Genomic DNA, 22,183 nt, shown 5'->3' with positions numbered 1-22,183 from the left:
GGCTCCTTCTTCTTGGGCTCCCGCTCCTTATTTGGCTCCTCGTACGGCGGCGACAGGTCCTTTTATAAGGTTGTGCCTGTGCGTACGTGTGACGTCACACGTACGCACGGGCGCTACCTTATAAAAGGACCTGTCGCCGCCTTACGAGGAGCCGAGTAAGGAGCAGGAGCCCAAGAAGTCTATGGGGGCCTCTATGTATGAGTTACTCACTATGGGGGCACTTGGGGGGGGTACTGTGTATGGGGGGCACTGTATGGGGGCACTGTGTATGGGGGGGGCTCTGTGTATGGGGGCTTTGTGTAAGGAGGGCTACTGTGTATGGGGGGGCACTGTGTATGGGGGGGGCACTGTGTATGAAGGGCTACTGTGTATGGGGGGGCACTGTGTAAGGAGGGCTACTGTGTATGGGGGGCACTGTGTATGGGGGGGCACTGTGTATGGGGGGACACTGTGTATGGGGGGACACTGTGTAAGGAGGGCTACTGTGTATTGGGGGCACTGTATGGGGGGGCACTGTGTAAGGAGGGCTACTGTGTATGGGGGCACTGTGTATGGGGGTACTGTGTATGGGGGCACTTTCTATGGGGTGCTGTCTATTGGGCCATCGTGGGCACTATTTTAACTATTTTAAAAATGGGGTGTGGTAATTGGGGCGTGGCCACAACGTGGGCATGGCCAAATAATTTTGCCGCGCTACACGCGCCAAGTCTTTTTGTCCCTCTTTTCATTTTTAAAATGTTGGGAGGTATGGCATGGGGTACATGTGACAAGCAAAAAGTAAACAAAAAATAATGGATTTGGTGCATTCATAAAAATATATGTATAGACAAACATCTAGATTGCAATCCTGTAGTGTAATTTAATTCCATTGTAATTTTACATAGAAATGAAGGGGGGAAGCTAACAGCACTGCTTTTGCTATTCTGCCGTTTGCTATGGAAACCAGGACTTTATTTCTGTAGGAACCCTGATTCACACCAATTTATCAAAGATCTTTTTCAAACCTATCACCAGAAAAGCAGCACAAACAAATATGTTTCCTTTCACATGCAGAATAATACATCAAAGGGGTGTTTATTCACGTATAAGTTCTTTGCAACAAAAAACTACATCTACCAGCATGCATTGCACTATGGCATCATCATTAGGCGACCAGGAAGTCAGCCAGAGAGAATGACAGAATGGCATGCAGTGGGAGTCTTGTATAGAGGAGTTTGCTGAGCCGATGAGCTGGGTAAGTGAGTGCTACAGCGATACAGTAAGTGATTTGCTGCAGCATCTAGTAGTATTTATAAAATATGGTGCTGAAGATAAGAAAGTGATATGTTTAAAGAATAAGACTAGGCACAAAAGAGATGATGGGGAAAGTGGATGCAATATATTACCTACATAATATAAAAATAACTATTTCAATGAAGCCCTTCCAGATAGATTTTCTTGAAAGCGTCTCCACTGTTTATGTTATCTGGTAACCTTAGTTTTCTGGGTAATGTTTTTAGTTTTCTCAAGGTACAAATGATATAAAGTAAAGAGGATGAATTATAATTAGTATGTACAGTAAGAGATATGTAACTAATTGAAGTCAAGTTGCTTGTCAAATGTTGAAAATTCTAGCAGTAACTTGCCAGCCATTTCCATGGTGCATTAAAAATGGCAGATTAATGGGGCAAATCTAAATGGCATACTTTATTTAAACATAATTTTGCCATAAATTGCAGATGAGGTGTAAAGTCCATGGCCATCCAGCAAAAAAATGTTTCTTTGCCATCCTTCAGGCTTGTAAAACCTAACTGACCTGCATTCCCCTCCCACATTTGTACATACACAGTTTATTTGTAAATTGCGATAAAGCCACATAAAACCAAAACTTTTTCATGAATTTCTATTTATTTTTTCTAGTTTATTTTGTTTTAATGTTAATGTATATTTGTCTTATAAATCAGTTTTAGCATGCAAACTCCTTTTTTCTATTAAGAATTCTGATTTTCAGATCAGATGTGAGGACAAAAAGAGAATGAATTTATACCAGGATTGCTGTTTTCATCATCATCAACATTTATATAGTAAAGTTTTTTCTTTATTAGTATTATTCAATGTTTTACTGCTATAAGGTCTCCTTTACCAATAAACTGTGTTATTATATTTGGTGCATGGAAATTAACTAATGGAGGTTGTAAATTCAGAGGTAATCAACTGGTTAAAGCTGACTGTTGGTGACATTCACAAACTGGTTTAATTATATGGTTCAGCAACTCAACTTATAGTCTATTATACTAAAGGACAATGTTTACAGAGTAGCACTTAGTATTATATGGTCTGCTTTATTTACGTTGTATTACAGCCTGTCTGTGTAGAACTTGTCAATTTTTAAGCTACTTTATATTATTTACTTTAATTAGAATGAGTGGCAAGGTGATTTCAGTCAAGAAAAGAAATGGAAAGAAAAATTGCAAAGGAAACATAAACACTCAAAACAAATGAATGTGAAACTGCTACCTTGTTTAAAGAACTTGAAACAGTAGCTGTTCATTTCTACTGACTGGGTACAGTGGTCTGAAAATGTATTTTATAAAAAAAGAAACATCTTGTGATGTTTACTTTGTTTAAGCTCTAAAGTGCAGTTTTCATCACCCTGGTCTTCCATTTTGACCAGGCTTTGCTAGTACAATTGGACCAGGCTTCAATTCATCTGATTGCTTATGGGGGGGTGGGATCACCTAATTATAAGATTTCTTTTCTTACCATAAGCTAAGTTGTGTAAAAAAAAAAAATGCAACTAGAATCTTTGTCACAATAGAAGCCATACTGGTTTTCTTAAAAAAACACAAACAAGGGGTTTACACAACTAAATTTGTGATTTTTTCAAGTGCTTTGCCTAATGAAGACAATATCATAGCGACATCTACTGTTCATTTTCCAGTACTGCTTAACTGATATAACGAATACAGATTTCTATAAACTTGTTTTGCTTTGTTGCCATTTGATAAAAAACATAGGGGGCACTGAAAATTCCAGCTTTTAGTGAAATAATCAGAATAAGCCTGCAGCATTGGTAACTGTAACATACCAGGAATTGGCACTTACTTCATTCACTGTTGTCTGGTGCATATACTGCTCTCCTAATTGTATACTCAATGCATTGTTCAGCAGTCCTCTACCCATTCTACCTCCCTGCCACTTCCATAACTCAGAATTTTTCTATTATAACTATTTATTTTCAACCACTGTCTCAAACTAATATAACTGGCACTGCCCATGGGGATTAGCTCAATACAAATCTGGGCTTTCTCCAGCTACTTCAGTTTCCTCACACACTCCAACAACAGGCAGGTTAATTGGTTTCTGTTAAAACTGACCATATTGTATGTGAATGCAATAAGAATTTTGTAACCTCCAATGGCCTCGGAAGTGAATTATCTATAATCTGTGCAGAAGTGCTAAGGAGTGTGCAGACATTGTATAAAAAGAGGGAGATGGTAAAGGCCTTGATATGCAACTTATCACTAGAGCATCATAAATGTTGACAATGTGGCACTGTCAATAAAAGTTAATAAGACCCCAGCAATATGAAGTAACATAAACCAGTCATGAGTAATACTAGAATTAGCTGGTAACAGCAGCCTAGTATATCTGGGCACTTGAAATGAATCCTTATTACAGAGAAAAGAAAGGAGGCAAGACAGGTAAAAAATACTGGGGTTAGCTCAAATATCAGCTATAGCTGGAGTATAGGTAAACTGTTGTAATGCAGTCTATTTACCACCAGATAAATCAACACCTAGAAAGATGATACAATGTTTAGCCTAGAAAGTTATAACATCAAAAAGTGTGAGCATTCAATATTGTATTAAATGTTAAAAGACACTGAAAATGCACAGATATAGGGTAAATAATAAAAAAAACTTAAAGGATGCAATGGTGGGAGTGCAATCCTCCTGCATTCCTCTAGGGAGAATCTAGCAGGGGTGCTTTGCGCTTGGCATGCCAAATGTAAGCCCAACCTACAATTATAAGCCCCACCCACTGATATAATAAGCCTCGCCCACCAACACTTTAGTTTTGCCCACTTAAAAGTAAAGGCATTTTGCAATTTCCATCTACTGAACAGTTTGATGCCCAATATGCAAAGATTTACCAAAGTATGTGGACTGTTGGGACCTCCTCTACTTCTTCCAACCAGTTCTGCACTTCCAGTAAATACTTTTTAAATAAAACTCAGTGTATTGGTGCCATATAACATATACACTCATACACATAGAAGCTGGAGGGCCAAATAGAAAGTGTTTTTGCTACACACCACACAAAACACTCTTTCTTTTCTTCTGTGCCCCAGACTAACTGTCCCACTTTCATAACCTTAATTTCCTTCTAGGCTCTTGCTCCCCTACTTACCTTATTCATGTATGATTTTTGTTCCACTTCTCACGTGTACACCACTTTGTATTGGTCTTTCACGTGGAATTCCAATAAACTTGATTCATGTTTGTGGCTGTAATGTGACAAAATGTGGAAATACTTGTGTGAATACTTTTGCAAGCCACTGTATTAGTGTTTTTTGTGTTGTTTGGGGCTCTTTAACAAATTTTAAGTTCATAAGCCGGAATTACCCTGTAATAAATACGCTTACACGTAGAGGGCAAGGCTTGGGTGGATTTTGGGAAGAAGAGGGTATGACTTTACGAGCAGGGACAATTTATTGGGGTGTCATGCTATTGGGGGGCAGGCCTCTTCACCCAGGAGCCCCAATTTTGAATTGTTTTAAGGTGGAGTTGCAGTGGAGCAGGGTTGGTGACCATTAGTGGAGCTGTGACAGGCTAGCGATTAGTAGAGTTATGTATGATTTTTTTTAGTTTTTATTTGAAATTTTTGATAAACAACAATCACATAAGCTGTTCCAAAGTAGTAAGAGTGCCAAAACATATCCAGAAGAAGAGCTGGCACAAGTGTCATGCTGAGAAGGCTTGCAGGTGCTGCTGTTGGTGTTGCAGTGGAGAAGGGTCTCTGGCTTCTGGAGGAGGGCGGATTGGCCACTGGTGGTCCAATGGCAGGCTGGGGAGGTTTAGAGGGACTGCCTCAGAAGTTGCGGTGGAGGAGGGTGGATTGTCTCTGGTGGTGCTGTGGCAGACTGGTGAGATTTGGAGGGACCACTGTCCACTGGCCACTGGTGGAGCCACAGCAGGCTGTGGAAGCTTGAAGCAACTGCTCGTGGATTAGTGGTGGAGGGTCCCTGCCACTGGTGGAGCCCCAGCAGACTGGGGAAGCTTGAAGCAATTGCTCGTGGATTAGTGGTGGAGGGTCCCTGGCCACTGGTGAAGCCCCAGCAGACTGGGGAAGTTTGAAGCAACTGCTCGTGGATTAGTGGTGGAGGAGGATCGATGGCCAAATGGCCAAACTGGGGAGGCTTGAAGGTACTCTTGGTAAACTTGCGGTGGAGCAGGGTTACTGGGCGCTGGTGGTGCTGCTGCATGCTGGGGAGGGAGATGAAAGCAAAAAGTTGGAGCTGTTGTAGAGGCCAGGTTTGTTCATGTATAATTATTAAAGGAAAAGGTAATTTTATTATTGTATTAAAAATATTAACAAATACAGCAGGGTTATGAGTTCTTAAAATGTCTAATGATAATCCTTAGACATTCTAATTTGCACAGGACAAATCCATGTTACAGGGCATGCAGGCAAGAAAACATGCCTTCATAGTAGTAGCACTTGTCTATCCCCATAGCCTTGCAGCAATTTGTACTGTGAAGTTGAGAGTCACATTTTAAACACACAATTGCAAGGGCACAGGTGGCACAGTATATAGTAAATTTCAAAATTCTGGGAGAGATGCTTTGCCTTCCATGTGTTCAATCACAATAAAAAAAAAAGGGATCCAATTAATACACCTGCAATGCAGATATTTACATAATTCTTACCTGAGAATACCGCTGCCTGAGTACCTTCTATGCTTACACAATGTCACCATTTTATCTCAGTTGTGCTAACCACTACATTTTAAACTATTAGGGACTAAAAAATGTATATAAACAGAAACAAGAGATCCTCTGCACTCCCCCAGTATCCTTATATATATATATATATGACATTAAGACATTCTGTGCATTAAGCTACCATATATTTAAGCATTTAAGTTTGTCCATATATTGCAACATACTTTCAATGTACCAACTGACCAACTGTGTCACCGTCATCCCTGGTCTGGCCAGTCGTACACTTACTTTCATCTGTTTTATTAAGAATTCTACTGCTTCATTATACATTTTACAGAGGGACCAAGTTTTACCTGCAACTTGCTTGCTTTTAAGGTTAAACCCCCCAAATGGTTGCCTTGTTATTGGCCCACTGGGATCATCTGACTGTAGATAGGGGTTTCTTGCAGTGATCCAGGATGGCGCTTGTGATGTAGATTGTAGTTTGACATTTTACTTTATTAAAGAAGAAGGAAAGGTGGTATCACTGAGGGGTGCCAGAATGTTAGGCACCCCCAGTGATTAAAATCATTTTCTTGATACCTATTAGCAGAAAATTGCACCAGCCCAGGGTATATGCAGACAAGCAAAGCTGGCTGTTTTTGTTATGGCCTTGGTAGACAGAGAGGTTAGTCGCTCTCATCAAATCTATCTTGTTGTGGGCGACTAAAGTGCTCTTAAAGTGCGGCTTATCACTCTACTGCACATGCACAGACAGCATGAAGAAAGAAGACTGAAAAGGATTGCTGGCCTGCATGTACCCCGGCTGGTATGGTGTTTTGCTAACAGGAGCACCAGCCCAGGGTAACAGGTAAGTGAATACAATGACTGGGGGGTTCCTAACATTTTGGCACCCTGCAGTGATTCCAGCTTTCTGGAATTTTCTCCTTTATGCATGTGGCAGCCCTGGATCACCGAAACTGGCACATGGGAAGCAATGTACTGTGCATGGAAATTGCATGGATATTGATAAAATGTCAGAGAAATTGATAAAAGATCCCTGGAGGAACATTTTTTCCCTCCTGACCAATTCTTCATCCTGAAGGATAATAACAAAAAACACTTTTGTTCCCATGGGAGGGCAAACAAAAACTGATAGAGATTGAAAATAGATAGATCTATTACCCGAGTAATGTTTACAACTTTCACCGCCACTTCTCCATTACGACAATGCTGACCCTGTAACACAGGCAGAAAGGTTTGTTGGAATAGTTATTAGCCAATTTGTAAATAAAGCTTAAAAAGTGGCTTACATGTTTGGCCCCTTTCTGTGAAACACAATAACATATTCTTATTCCTATTCTACAGTAGAGCAGAACAATTTAGGTTAAATAAGTACAAACTAAATTCAGAACACTGAAGAAGGTAAGGCAGCACTAAAATTGAAAACCTAATTAGAGAGAATCCTAGGACGTGATGCTGATTTCTGGGTGCCTGGCAATGCATGTTTCCATACCCCAAACTGGTCACACTGATTATCTAATTATAATAGGGATTTGGTATAAGATACTATTTGCCTTAATAACAGTGCAATTTTGTGGGAAATAGGCAAGTACTTGTTATTTAGGCTTTGGGGACAGAGCAAGGAGGTTATAGCTAATGCTTATAGCAATGATAGCACCTACATGGTGCATTAATACTCCCAATCTCAAGGTATTTATTGGTACCTTACCATGTAAACATCACTGGTACCTCCATAACCGAGGAGTGCTATTTTTGTCACATGACCATCAGGAGGCTAAAGTAAGCAAAAAAACAAAACAAAACAGGATTTTAGAATTGATAACATAACATATTGTTGTACATGCTTGTTTGTAGAGAAGGGCAAGGATAGGGAAGGTGGGGAATGAGAGACAAAATACTTGTAGGTATGTTCAGTGATATGGAAGGGAGATCTGACGGGCTGGTTAAGAATTGCAGCATTGCCCTCCTGTCCCCTTTAGCACATGCCAGAGGGAGATTTCATATAAAGTGAAATAAAATTCAGGAACAACTTCAAATGAACTTAAACATTGATGACTTATAAAACATAGAATGGCCATTATCTTGCTTATTTATGTATTATTTATCTGCTGCCGAACTCACTTAAATATTTTAAACATCCAGTGTTATCTTACTTTCTCACAGTGCATCATGGGCTATGTAGACCTTGTCAGGGTTGGATTGGGCTGCTGGGACACAGGGAGAAAACCCAGTGGGCCCCGGCGGCCCAGCCCCGAATCCTGTTGCTGCTCCCCCGGCCACTGGTGTCCTCCCCTGATGTGTTTCACTTACGCGCGTGCCCAGGGGAGGATGTCGGGTGGGCCCTGCATCCCCCAGTCCGACCCTGGACCTTGTGCATCTAATCATAATATGAGGGATATAAAGAATCATTTGATTTTTCTTTTTCTCTTTGAAGTCTGTTAAACTGAACATTTTTACTACATTTCTCTTTTCATTAGTTTAGAGTTAAATAATCTGTCTTACATTGCTGTTATTTCCCTGGCACCAACTGCACAGTTGCCATGGCACCATTGGTCCATTGGGCCATGGCACTATTTGTCCATTGGACCATTACTGACGTATACTGAGAAATATAAACATATGCAGTTGGGGTCAGGGCAATGATATCACTAGGAGCCAAAAAATTAATATCAGAGGCAGGGAAAGCTATGCAGTGAGATTGGTGGCAACCATGCTTTAGGGGTACAGGGTCATTCTGGGGGATCTACTTGGTGTGATTTTGGGGAGAGAATGGGCCCTATGGTTAATATTAAAGGATGCGCCAACAGTAACACCAAAAAACAAGTGTTTTAAAGTTATTAAAATCGAATGTACTGTTGTCCTGCCCTGGTAAAACTGTAATGTCTGCTTCAGAAACGCTACTATAGTTTATATAATGCCATTCAAGCTGGAAAAAGGAGAAAAGGCACAGGTTACATAGCAGAGAACAGTTAAAACCACATTTTATCTGTTATCTACTAATGTAACCTTTGCTGTTTCTCCTCTATTCCAATTTGAATGGCTGCCCCTGTAGCCATTTATATAGCCTGTTTATATATAAACTATAGGAGTCTTTCTGAAGCAAATACACAACTTTTACCAGTATGTTATAGTTTAATTACTTTGATACATTTACATTTTTTGGTGTTACTGTTCCTTTAATTTATGCCTTTTCTCCTAATAACTGCAACACGTTTAGAATGCAAAGTATCTCAGTGTTTAGCCCTGCTGCCTTGCCTGATTAAATTGAACCTAGTGGGTTATAGAATATATTGTAAATGTGACTAGGGCAGTAAATGATGAATATCTGTAAATGTGTTGCTTAAATGTGTCTGTGTTATATAAATAAAGTTTAATAAAATAATAAAAACATGCATTTCACTAGTTTTCCATTCAAAACTATTGCAGATGATATTATAGCGACATCTGCTGTTTATTCTGTGCTGTAGAATATTCGTATCTTTCTCCTTGTGCAAGGATTTTTGGCTGACAGTTATACAAAGTGTGTGGTTAAATGTATTCAATAACCATCAGAGAGCATCTTAAACTTACATGTTATTGTTTTGTGCTTAATGTCCCTCTAAATGGTAAGACAGCAGGTTGCCAACTAAAATCTAGATCAGCCGTGTGCTAATGATGCACTTCTGGCTTGGCATGCTATCTGACTTCTGTTTGTACATCTGGTGTAACAGCATAAGCCCTGCTAGCCTGTTGTTCTGGATCATTATCATACCACTGACCAGGAAAAAGCTTGTGTGTGTCTAGGGCACAAAACTGAAGCTAATAAATTATACTCCTTATACTACATCAGGATAAGCACACAAATACATTTATATTTGTCAAATTTGAGGTTTTGCAGTGAGGCAAAAAGCAAGCGATGTGAAATAATTCTCTTAGAGCAGTTTATCTATCAACCCTTAAGGCACCATTCTTGTGCTGTTTGTTAAAAAAACAAAAAACAAATCCTAAATATCCTTGCAAAAATGTTTTTTGTACAATAAAACTGTGAGTAACAGGGTGCTGACCTTGTGGTGGTCTGGGAGAGGCCCTGGGGTAGTCAGGAAGGCTACAATGTTATGTGTGAGAGGCTGTTTTATTTTGATATCAAGTATCTTTTTAATGTTTTTTTTTTGTTTTTTTTGAGTGAATAATTAAATGCATAAGAACCCATTTGCCTACAATTATAAAAGCTAATCTTTCTACAACATTAATTAAAATGTGTCAGTGGTTATTTTTTACATTTAGCTCCAGCTGAAAGCACTATTTGTTCATTCCTTTCTGTTCACTAGTTCTGACTCTGGAAACAATGTTTCTGGGTCTTAAAGGACATGGTGTATCCTCCTTGATACGGAGCAAAAAGACACTGCTGATAAAAATTTATCACTTTATTCAATTTCCTTTAAAAACATGCTGTGCACTACCAGACAAAAAAGACCACACGCCTGACGCGTTTCGTGGTGTCCCACCACTTTCTCAAAAGCTGTATGGTACAAGTTTCAAAAGGTGCCTTTTTATTCACACCCATCCCTCCTCCCCCCTTCCTTGTTAACCCATTGTAGCATATACCAAAACCAAATACCAAGACAAGTTACAATATCATAATTACATAATATAAAAACACATAACAAAGGGGATAGCATCATGTTCATATTGATCATATCAATCAGCCACAGTGTGAAGGTCAATAATTTATGAAGGAAGTAGTAAAACTTTATTAATAAAAGCAAGTTAATTCCCATTCTCTATTCATACCCCCCAAGGTGTCTATAGTACCCAAACAATAAATCCAAAAAGCTTCCCTACGTAAGAGTCTATTCTCTGAGTCACCTTTCCTAGGATTAAAACCACCTGTATCTATGATCTGATAATAAAAAACCATCTTTCCTCCATGTTTCTCCACTGCAGGTTTTGCAACGGCCGATTTCATATCCTTACGCCCTATAGCTGATAGGTGTTCTAAAATGCGTTCACTCACTTTCCGAACCGTTTTTCGTATGTATTGAGCCCCGCACTGACATGTAATCAGATATACCACTCTCTGTGAAGTACAATTAAAATATTGTTTAATCGTATATATTTTCCCTGTGTGGGTACTACAAAATTCTTTGGATACCTTTAGATATTGGCATGCTTTACATCTTGTCCTGCCACAATAATAGTTCCCTTTATACCTAATCCAGGATGATTCATTATTCGATTGTTTGGAGACATATAAGCTTCGAGAAAGTTGAGATGCAATATCTCTATCCTTCTTATATACAAAAGAGGGTTTTTTCCCCAGAATCTCTACTAAAACCGGATCCTCTAAAAGGATGCCCCAATATTTTGAGATACTACGTCTGATAAGGTAAGAATCCCTATTATAGGTCATGCAAAAACGTACCTTAGATGTTTCAGGCTTCCTAGGAGGCCTCCTAGCCAATTTACAACCTCTATCATTCTTTAAAAGGTCATTTCTATTACTCAATACTGCTCGTTCATAGGCTATTCTAATCACTTCGGTGCTATAGCCCCTTTCAAGGAAACGGTCCCATAATTGCATTGCCTGATCATTGAATGTGTCCCATGTCGAGCAAATCCGACGTAAATGAAGAAACTGTCCAACAGGCACACCCTTCTTACAAGTAATAGGATGTGAACTTTCATAGTGTAATAACGTGTTACATGTGATAGGTTTCCTATATAAATCCATGTGCACACCAAAAGCACTGGACATGAATAAAACATCTAAGAAGGAAATCATATGTAGATGTGATTCATAAGTGAAGGAAAGACCTTTAACTCTAGTGTTACAATACTTAACAAAATTATCCAATGAAACATCATCCCCATCCCATACGCCCAGACAATCGTCTATGTAGCGAAAAAAACAAACAATATGTGATCTATATGGGTTAGATAATCCAAAAACGTGGAGCCGCTCAAACCATCCCATGAAGAGATTAGCATAGGTAGGGGCAAAGTAAGCCCCCATTGCGGCTCCACGTCTTTGGAGAAAAAAACCCCCATCAAACATAAAATAATTAGAATAAAGTAAAAATTCTATAGACGAAAGAATAAATTCTTTCTGTGTGAGCGGAAACACATTCTCCCTATCTAACCAAAAACGTATAGCCTGTAGACCACCTTCATGTTCAGTCGACGAGTATAATGATACTACATCCATTGTGAACCAACGATAGGTAGATCTCCATTGTAAATTACTCATCCTATTGATACACATAGTTGTATCTTTCAAATAACTGGGTAGGGATTCTACTAGAGGGCGGAGCAATTGATCCACATAGCCCGATAATTTTTGACCCATAGACCCTATACTGGCCACTATCGGTCGTCCCTTTTCATCTATCAATGACTTATGCACCTTAGGCAGCACATGAAAAACCGGAATCACCGGATGATCACATCTCAAAAATTCCCATTGACCCAAGGTCAATACTCCATTAGAATAACCTGACTGTAAAAGATCAGTTAATTTCTGTTTGAAAAAATGAGTGGGATCCTTGTTTAACCTCTCATAAGTCTCTACATCATTCAATTGTCTCATCACTTCCTTAAGATAATGGGTAGCCTCTAATACCACCACAGAGCCCCCTTTGTCCGCTTTTTTAATAACTATACTCCTATCCGAAGTCAAACTAGACAGAGCTCTCTTTTCACCAGGAGTAATGTCTTAAAGGACATGGAAAGGCAAAGTCACTTGGGGTGCCAAAATGTTAGGCACCCCCAAGTGACTTAAATCGCCTACCTTTTACCCCGGGCTGGTGCGCCTGTTGGGAGAGAAGAGCACCAGCCCGGGGTACCTGCAGCGCTTCCTTCTTCCTGGTTCGCGCGCGCATGCGCAGTAGAGTGAAAAGCTGAACTTTAACAGAGAAGTCGGCTTTTCACTCTACTGCGCATGCGCCTATCGTATAGTCGCAGCTAAATGAAGCAGGAAGGAGGAAGCGCATCGCTACAGGTACCCTGGGCTGGTGCTGTTTTCTCCTAACCGGGGCACCAGCCTGGGGTAAAAGGTAGGCGATTAAAGTCACTTGGGGGTGCTAAACATTTTGGCACCCCCAAGTCACTTAGCCTTTCCTTGTCCTTTAAGGCATTCACGTTGCAGTCCTCTTGTTTGGCGAGGTCACCAAGCCAGAGGATCAATTCCTGATATGCCATACTGATGTCACTTTGGCGCCAAATTCAATAGCGCTGTAGTGTTTGTTTTGATTGCTCAAGCTGGCTCTGAGTATCCAGATCTTAGCTAAGCCTTGTATTGAATCGTTCTGCTGGTTTTGACTCTCTGCCTGGTTTTTGATGCTGAACTTGTGCTGCCTGCCCTCGACCTTTTGCGTGATTCTGATGTTGCCTTTGCCTGACTCCTTTGGTACCGAGTCTGTATCACCCTTGGCAGTGTATAGAATCCCTGTCTTCCCCGCAGCAGAAAGCACAGGGTCCCAAAAGGGCATCTGTGAAAACTGGGGTTGCCAGGGCTCTTCTATTTCCCCTAAAGGGTTGGTACTAACAGTCAAAAGGCTCCCTCATACTACAGTTCATAACACCATTACATATTCTGTATGCATCTAAAGTCATTATTTTGCCTGTGTACAGTTCTTCATGCAACAAGTGTTGCTACTATTTATTTTCATTTTATGTTACATTCCCATTCATTCCTTTTCACTGACTCCTAATGAAAAAAGCTAATAAAAGTATATCATGCTCTTATTAGGCACCAAAATGAATAAATGGATCCGTCTTGTACATCTTCCTAATATTTTTTTATTTAATTTCTGTGCATCCTACAGCTAGACAAATCTAATTTTGCTTGTTGACTGTTACTGTACTTTTATTAAAAAGTTGGTACTAACAGTCTACGGGCTTTCTTATACTACAGTCCATATCCGATTTGCTTGGGCCACCACGGAGGCTTCTTAGGCTGCCTTTGCCATGGGTTCTTTGGAAAGGGTTTTAGAAGCTTCCCCAAGAGACTTAAGATCCAGGAAGCTCTGCAAGCCCATCTCGTCTGGATGTGCTTCAAAGCGTTGGTGCTGCTCCATCGCCATCTTTTTTGCCTCTGGTTGTTCCTTCATTTGTGGCACAGTCTTTGGATCCGTTACGCAGATGATCCTGAGGTATGTTGGGGATCCCTGAACCAGTGCCTTATTCACTTCAAACTCACTCCTCTAAGGTGGCTTATATTATTACCTTGCTATGGTAAGGCTCTTGCTTGGGTGCACCATTGTGGGAACAAAATGACCCTCACAATTTGTCAGCCTTCATCTCCATGTTGAGAGATTTTTGTTGCTCCAGGTCTGAAGATTTCTCAGGGCTCTCTGTCTGCTGCAGAATATGCCATACATTTTCATATTCTGGCTGCTGAGGTCACTCGCTTTTGAAACTTTGAAGGCCTCCTTTGCTTCTGCCCAGTTTTAATTAATCCTGATACATTTCGTCCATTCACCCTTGAAGTTGATGCCTCTGATACTAGGGTCCATAAGCTTTCATTTGCTAAAAAAAACAAAAACTATGACGACAGCAATTGGGAGTTGTTGGCCTTGGAAGAATGACATCATTTGTTAGAGGGATCTGAAGAACCAGTCACTATCCTCACTGATCATAAAAACTTAGAATATATTTCCTCCACAAGAAGACTAAATCCTTGACAAGCTAGGTGGGCATTGTTCTTCTCCAGACTCAACTTCATCATCTCCTATAGACCTAGGTCAAAGAATATCAAGATGGATTTCCTATCTAGAATCCTGGCTTCTGAAGAGACTTCCACATTCCCTCCCTGCCCTATTATTTCCCCTGAGCGAGTGGTGGTTTCAGTGTTTATTTTTCGGCCTGTTTCTGAACCATCTCCGGAATGTCCCTGTGGTAAAAGTCTTGTAATGCAGGGTTGTGTGCCTCAGGTTCTCTCGTGGGGTTATTCCTCAAAGTTTGCTTGTCATCAAGGGGTTAACAAGTCGCTCAACCTTATTTCCAGATATTTTTGGAGGCCTTCTATAGTCCAGGATGTTACTCGGTTTGTTGCTGCATACACTGTCTGTACCCACCATAAAACTCCACGTCCTTTCCCCTGTGGTCTTCTTAGTAACATAGTAAATTAGGTTGAAAAAAGACACCAAAAAGTTCAACATTAATGTCTATAACCTGCCTGCTAGTTGATCTTTTATCTGTTCCAAATAAACATGGTCCAATATTTCCATGGTCTTTATTATAGATTTACCTAAGTTGGCAGATACTACAGTGCTAGTGGTGGTGGGTCGCTTTTTCAAGATGGCTTATTTCTTTTTTGGTAACTTATATTTTTATTAAAGTTTAGTACAAACAATGCAATAGGTATTCGCAGTTTTATAGATTTTAATAGTACATATAAAGGTCCGACAAATTCGGCGAGTACAGTACAGTGCAATTTATATAATTCCATTTTGAACATTCTTACAGTTATTCAGTGTCATATATATCTTTGTTAATATACATTTGCCTGTAAAATATGTACTCTCATTAGTTTATCGTGATTCCTGGAGGCAGGTAGTGGGTGTTAATGTGTGCGAATTATGCATATGAAAAAGGATCATTCTCAGTAAGGGTTAGTAGTAATAAATCAACTTATTTAACTTAAAAACATAATTCAACATGTTGTAACCGTATGCCATGTTGGGTGTACAAGGCTGGCTGGGTGTGCGTGGTTATTAGGTTGTCTTTAGGCTGGTGGGAACAGTTCCCATGGGGTCCAGACTTTAAGGTACGTGGGTACCCTGTTCTGTAGGTATTCAAAATCCTTATTGCTATTTATTTTGCGGTGGATTTCTGCCCAGCTGGGAATGGTAGGCGTTTTCCATTTGGATGCTATTGTTATCTTTATCATGGTCAGGATATGGTTCGCTAATTTCTGCTGAGATTTGGTAAGACCTTCGATTGGTTTGCCCAATAGGAATGTAGTGATTTCTTTATTAATCGTATCATGGGAAAGATTCGTCAGCAGGGTTTGGGTTTCATCCCAGAGTGGCTGGATATGTGGGCAGGAACAGAGTATATGGGGTAGGTCCCCTGGGGCGCTATTGCATCTCCAACATTGTCTGGGATTATTGGGAAATAGTTTGTGTAACCTGGTTGGGGTAAGATACCAAAACATCAAAATTTTGTATATATTTTTCCTCTGCTTTGTACAGGTAACAATATTTTTGACGTTATCCCAGATCGAGTCCCAGTCTTCCTCTCTGATCACCGTTCCCACTGCAGCTTCCCATTTCAGCATATACTGGTGTTTGTAACCTTGGGTGATAAATGGGTTGTTAATCAACTTATATATATTTGAGATCAGCCCCCTTTGTGGGAGGTCATTGTATGCTATGTGTTCGAACCCTGTGGGTTGGTTTGATTTAAAGAACCTGACAAATGGTTCTAAAAAGTGCCTAAGTTGGAAATACATATACCAGCGTAAATGTAGCTCTGGGAATTTTTGTTGAAGTGCTACAAAATTAAAGCGGGGACCATAACATCTCTAACCGTAAAAACTGCAGTGGTGTCTTTTAGCTTACAAATTTTGAAAATCAGCACTTGATTGCAATAATGGGTTTCCTAGTATAGCAGTTAGCGGTGAGTACAAGGAGCTCAATTTATACTTACAATTTACCCTTCTCCATACTGCTAAAGTGAACGCAGTGGATTTAAGCATATTGATCTTAGGTTTTGGGTGGTCTGTCCGGGACCAGAACCACGCATTTGGATGATATGGCAGAAATTGCGTATTTTCTATGTTTACCCATACCTTATTCCGGGTCTGTTGGGACCAAGCTAGCACTTTAATAGTGGCAATCCTGCCAAACCATGATTGCTCTTTGCCTACCAGTATACCTTTTATATTTGGTTAATTTCTTATATTTGCTGCTAACGGTTCTATACAGAGTGCATAGAATAAGGGGGAAAGTGGGCAGCCTTGCCTTGTGCTATTGGCGATTTTGATAGGGGTAGTGGTACCTTTCAAGTATGTACTAGGCGTAGAGTAGAGGTTTTTGAGGGCAGTCAGGTAGGGGCCTCTTAAATTCAAGTGTTGGAGAAGGGCTAACATGTAGGACCAGTCTAGCTGGTCAAATGCCTTTTCAGCGTCTAGACTTAGTATTAGGGCTGGGTGCCCTTGTTTCTGTAATAGCTCTATTGTGTTAATGACCCGTCTCGTATTATCTCATGCCTGCCTGCCCTGTATGAAACCTACTTGATCTGCTTTTATGATTCTTGGCAGTATAGGAGCAAGGCAGTTTGCAAGGATTTTAGAAAATATTTTTAAATCAGAGTTTAAGAGGGCTATCGGCCTGTAATTTGAGCAGTTAGTAGGGTCCTTACCCTCTTTTGGTATGAGCGAGAGGTAAGAGGTTAGATTTGCTGTGGGTATGGGTGTGCCTTTTAGATATTAGTTGTAGAGCTTAATCAAGTATGGGGATAGGATATGTTGGTATAACTTATAGTACTGGTATGAGTACCCATCAGGGCCTGGGGTTTTGCCATTTGGGAGGCTTTGGAGCAGTTTCTTTGCTGCTTTGGGCTTTTCACCATTTTTCTGTGTTTTTGGCTGGAATCCTCTTCCTCTGCCTTCTTCCATACTATCAGATGTTCTTGCTGTTAAAGCTGTTTATGACCTTAAGACTGTTTGATCCAGAGCCCACCAGCCTTTTTTGGAGGTTTCTCATTCTGGCTCAATCCTTTAAAGAGGACCTGTCACCCAGACATAAAAAGCTGTATAATAAAAGCCCTTTTCAAATAAAACAAGAAACCCCAAACCATTTTTTCATTACCACATCCATACCCATTATAAAAGCACTTAAAAATCCCAGCTGTCAATCATATATTGCCTGCCCCGCCTCTATGCCTTAGGCATAGAGGTGGGGCAGAGAGTTACTTTCACTTTCAATTCAGAACTTTTTAGATGTTGCTGCCCTCCTCACATTCCCCCTCCCTCTGCACCATGTAATTGTGTAACCAGTGCATGGACATGGATATCAGGTCCCCCCATACTGGCGCAGAAACAAGATATTGGCAGAATGCAATGCCTGCTTTGATAACAGTGTCCACAATATGGTGCCTGCCTGCTTGCTGCAATTGTGAATTCCAAGGCTGAAGAAAATAAGATTAAAATAATTTATATAGTGTAAGTAAAGTTTATTTTACTTGACAAACACAATAGAAAACAATTTGGAATTATTTCTTAAGGTGACAGGTCCCCTTTAAGGTTGGGGATTCAATATGGCTGTCTGCTAAGAATATTTGACTCCATGCACCTTTCTTCTAATTTGGTCCTCACTTCATTGGTTCTTTCAGAGTTGAAGAGGCTATTATTCCTGTTTGTGTCAAGCTTGAACTTCCTCCCAGTATGAATATTTAAAATTCAAACCTGTGGGCTACAATGCCATCTCTTCTAATTCTCCTCCTCCTGTATCTATTGATGGACATCAAGAATTTTAGGTTCAGGAAATTGTGGATTTTCGCAAGTTCAGAGGTTACATAGTTACATAGTTACATAGGGTTGAAAAAAGACCATTGTCCATCAAGTTCAACCCATCCGAGTAAACCCAGCACACAACCTATACTAACCAATCTATACACTCACATACATAAACTATATATATACAACCAGTAATACTAACTGTAGATATTAGTATCACAATAGCCTTGGATATTCTGCTTGTTCAAAAACTCATCCAGGCCCCTCTTAAAGGCATTAACAGAGTCTGCCATTACCACATCACTAGGAAGGGCATTCCACAGCCTCACTGCCCTCACCGTGAAAAACCACCTACGCTGCTTCAAATGGAAGCTCTGTTCCTCTAATCTATAGGGGTGACCTCTGGTGCGCTGATTGTTTTTATGGGAAAAAAGAACATCCCCCAACTGCCTATAATCCCCTCTAATGTACTTGTACAGAGTAATCATGTCCCCTCGCAAGCGCCTCTTTTCCAGAGAAAACAACCCCAACCTCGACAGTCTAACCTCATAGCTTAAATCTTCCATCCCCTTTACCAGTTTAGTTGCACGTCTCTGCACTCTCTCCAGCTCATTAATATCCTTCTTAAGGACTGGAGCCCAAAACTGCACTGCATACTCAAGGTGAGGCCTTACCAGGGACCTATAAAGCGGCAAAAATATGTTCTCATCCCTTGAGTCAATGCCCTTTTTTATACAAGACAGCACTTTATTTGCTGTAGTAGCCACAGAATGACACTGCCTGGAATTAGACAACTTGTGATCTACAAAAACCCCTAGATCCTTCTCCATTAAGGATGCCCCCAACACACTACCATTCAGTAGATAGTTTGCGTTTATATTATTCCTACCAAAGTGCATAACTTTGCACTTGTCAACATTGAACCTCATTTTCCAGTTTGCTGCCCAGTTTTCCAATTTTGTCAAATCGCTCTGCAAAGCGGCAGCATCCTGCATGGAACTTATAGTTTTGCACAATTTAGTGTCATCAGCAAAAATAGAAACAGTACTCTCTATGCCCACCTCCAGGTCATTAATAAACAAGTTAAAAAGCAAAGGACCAAGGACTGACCCCTGCGGTACTCCACTAACCACACTGGCCCAATTAGAAAATGTTCCATTTACCACCACTCTTTGTACTCTATCCTTCAGCCAGTTTTCTATCCAATTACAAATATTATGTTCTAGGCCAATATTCCTCAATTTGATCATTAACCTTCTGTGAGGTACTGTATCAAACGCTTTAGCAAAATCTAAGTAGATGACATCAACTGCCATTCCAGCATCAAGGTTCCTGCTCACCTCCTCATAAAAGGCAACTAAATTAGTCTGGCAAGATCTGTTACGCATAAAACCATGCTGGCACAAACTAATAGTATTGTGAACTGCAATGTATTCAACTATCCTATCCCTTATTACCCCTTCCAGAAGCTTTCCTACTACTGATGTCAGACTAACAGGCCTATAGTTTTCAGGCTGAGAACGAGATCCCTTTTTAAATAACGGCACCACATTAGCAATCCGCCAGTCTCTCGGCACCATGCCAAACCTCAACGAATCCTGAAAAATTATGTGAAGAGGCTTGGCAATCACAGCGCTCAGCTCATTTAATACCCTGGGATGAATCCCATCCGGTCCTGGACCTTTGTTTACCTTTACATGTTCAAGTCTCTTTTGAATTTCCTCCTGAGTGACCCATGCGCCAGTAGCTAAATTACTAGCACTGGGTATATTAAAAGGGAAGCCTTCATTATCTGGCTCCTCAGATGTATAGACAGATGAAAAATAAGAGTTCAAAATTTCAGCTTTTTCCCCGTTCTCATCAACCAACGTACCCCCCCGTGATAATAAAGTTCCCACCCCTTCTTGCTTCATTTTTTTACTATTCACATAATTAAAAAATAATTTTGGATTCTTTTTACTCCTAGCTGCAATATCCCTTTCCATCTCTATTTTAGCTTGCCTGATAGCTTTTTTGCATGCTTTATTTGCTTCCTTGTACCTGATGAAAGTTTCCGCTGTCCCAGCTAACTTGAATGCTTTAAAAGCACGTTTTTTATTACCAACCTCGACCTTAACTCTTTTATTCAGCCATAAGGGTTTTGCTTTGCGATGCCTCTCCTTGCTTACAAGGGGAATATACTGTTGTGTATACCTGCAAAGCAATGTTTTAAAGATGTTCCATTTTCCTTCTGTGTCTAACCCCATGAAAAGCCTTTCCCAGTTGACACATTGCAGAGATGCCCTTAAACTGGCAAAGTCTGCACGTCTAAAATTGAGCGTTTTAGTTACTCCCTTATAGAGCTGTCTCTGTAGCATTATCTCAAAGGAGACCATGTTGTGATCACTGTTCCCCAAATGCTCACCCACACAAATGTTAGAGATAAGTTCAGTATTATTAGATATTACCAGGTCCAAAATAGACTCATTCCGAGTAGGTTCTTGAACCACCTGAAATAAAAAGTTGTCATTTAGCATATTTACAAACCTACTAGCTTTTTCTGACTTAGCCACCCCATTACTACAGTCAATGTCCTGATAATTAAAGTCCCCCATAATAACAACTTGACCCAATTTTGAAGCCTCCTCCATTTGCAAAAGTAGCTGGGACTCATCCCCCTCATCTATACGGGGTGGTTTATAGCATACACCAATGATCATTTTCTTTGTGACCTTCAGCCCTACTGAAATTTCTACCCAAAGAGATTCAACGTTTTCATTGGTAATGTCTTTATTACATTCATTGGAAGGGGTTTGGTCTGGAGGAGAGGTGTTGGGTTTCAGCCCCTCGTTTGGTTAAACTGTTCAGCAAAAAGTTTCCTGGGAAGCCTTGGGAGCCACCAGTGGGACCTCCTGAGAGGGGGGGTACTGTTATGAGTGCCAGCAGACTGGTACGTGCTCTTACCTTCAGGCCCACCAGCCTCCGGACTCGTATTCTTTGTCACACACCAACACGCGTTCGGGTGTGATGTGCATCCAGACGCACTCCTGCACTGATGTCACTTTGGCACCAAATTCAAATTTAAATAGCGCTGTAGTGTTTGTTTTGATTTTCCAAGCTGGTTCTGAGCAGGGCTGTGGAGTCTGTTTGATAGATTCTCCGATTCCTCAGTTTCTGATACTTCCGACTCCGACTCCTCTGTTTTTAATATGCTAATGTATTTTATACATTCATACAGTCAATGAAAAGCATGCTTCATGGTCACTCAACGTGTTCGTTTATGCACTGTGTGCATTGGGCTTTATTCTTATAGCAGAGAAGTAATTAATTATGACTGTTTGTGAATTGGGACATTTAAACTTGCTTTATTTTTTTTTTATTATTCCCATTTAAATTTAGTAGGAGTCGGAGTTGGTTCATTTTTTGCCGACTCTGACTCCAGGTACCCAAAATTGCCTCCGACTCCAGAGCCCTGGTTCTGAGTATCCAGATCTTAGCTAAGCCTAATATTTAATTGTTCTACTGGTTTGGACTCTCTGCCTGGTTTTTGATGCTGAACCTTTGGTGCCTGGCCTTGACTTGTTGCCTGACTCTGACATTACCTCTGCCTGACTCCTTTTGTAACGCATTACTGTATCAATGTTGGCAGTGTATAAAATTCCTGTCTTCCCCACAGCAGAAAGCTGGGGACCCCAAAAGGGTGAACACCGGGGTATCCAGGGCTCTTCTATTTCACCTAAAGGGTTGGTACTAACAGTTTTCAGGCTTTCTCATACTAAGTCATACCTCACAGCTGTCCTTGGGACAGTCCCGATTTTAACAGCTCAGCCCACAG

General features: G+C 40.5%; 1 protein-coding gene across 1 annotated transcript in view; it reads left to right on the top strand.

Moving 5' to 3' along the window:
• The first annotated feature begins 1,131 nt into the window (after positions 1-1,131).
• pign (phosphatidylinositol glycan anchor biosynthesis class N) overlaps positions 1,132-22,183 on the top strand; it is a 171,764-nt gene continuing 150,712 nt past the window's right edge. The window contains exon 1 of the mRNA XM_002934389.5: positions 1,132-1,234. The gene's annotated coding sequence lies outside the window, so the exon portion shown is untranslated. The remainder of the gene's footprint in view (positions 1,235-22,183) is intronic.

This window comes from Xenopus tropicalis, chromosome 6 (assembly GCF_000004195.4).
Source record: "Xenopus tropicalis strain Nigerian chromosome 6, UCB_Xtro_10.0, whole genome shotgun sequence".
In the NCBI taxonomy this organism is placed as follows: Eukaryota; Metazoa; Chordata; class Amphibia; order Anura; family Pipidae; genus Xenopus; species Xenopus tropicalis.
Note: the sequence above shows the minus strand (reverse complement) of the source record. Positions and strands in the feature narration are given on the sequence as shown.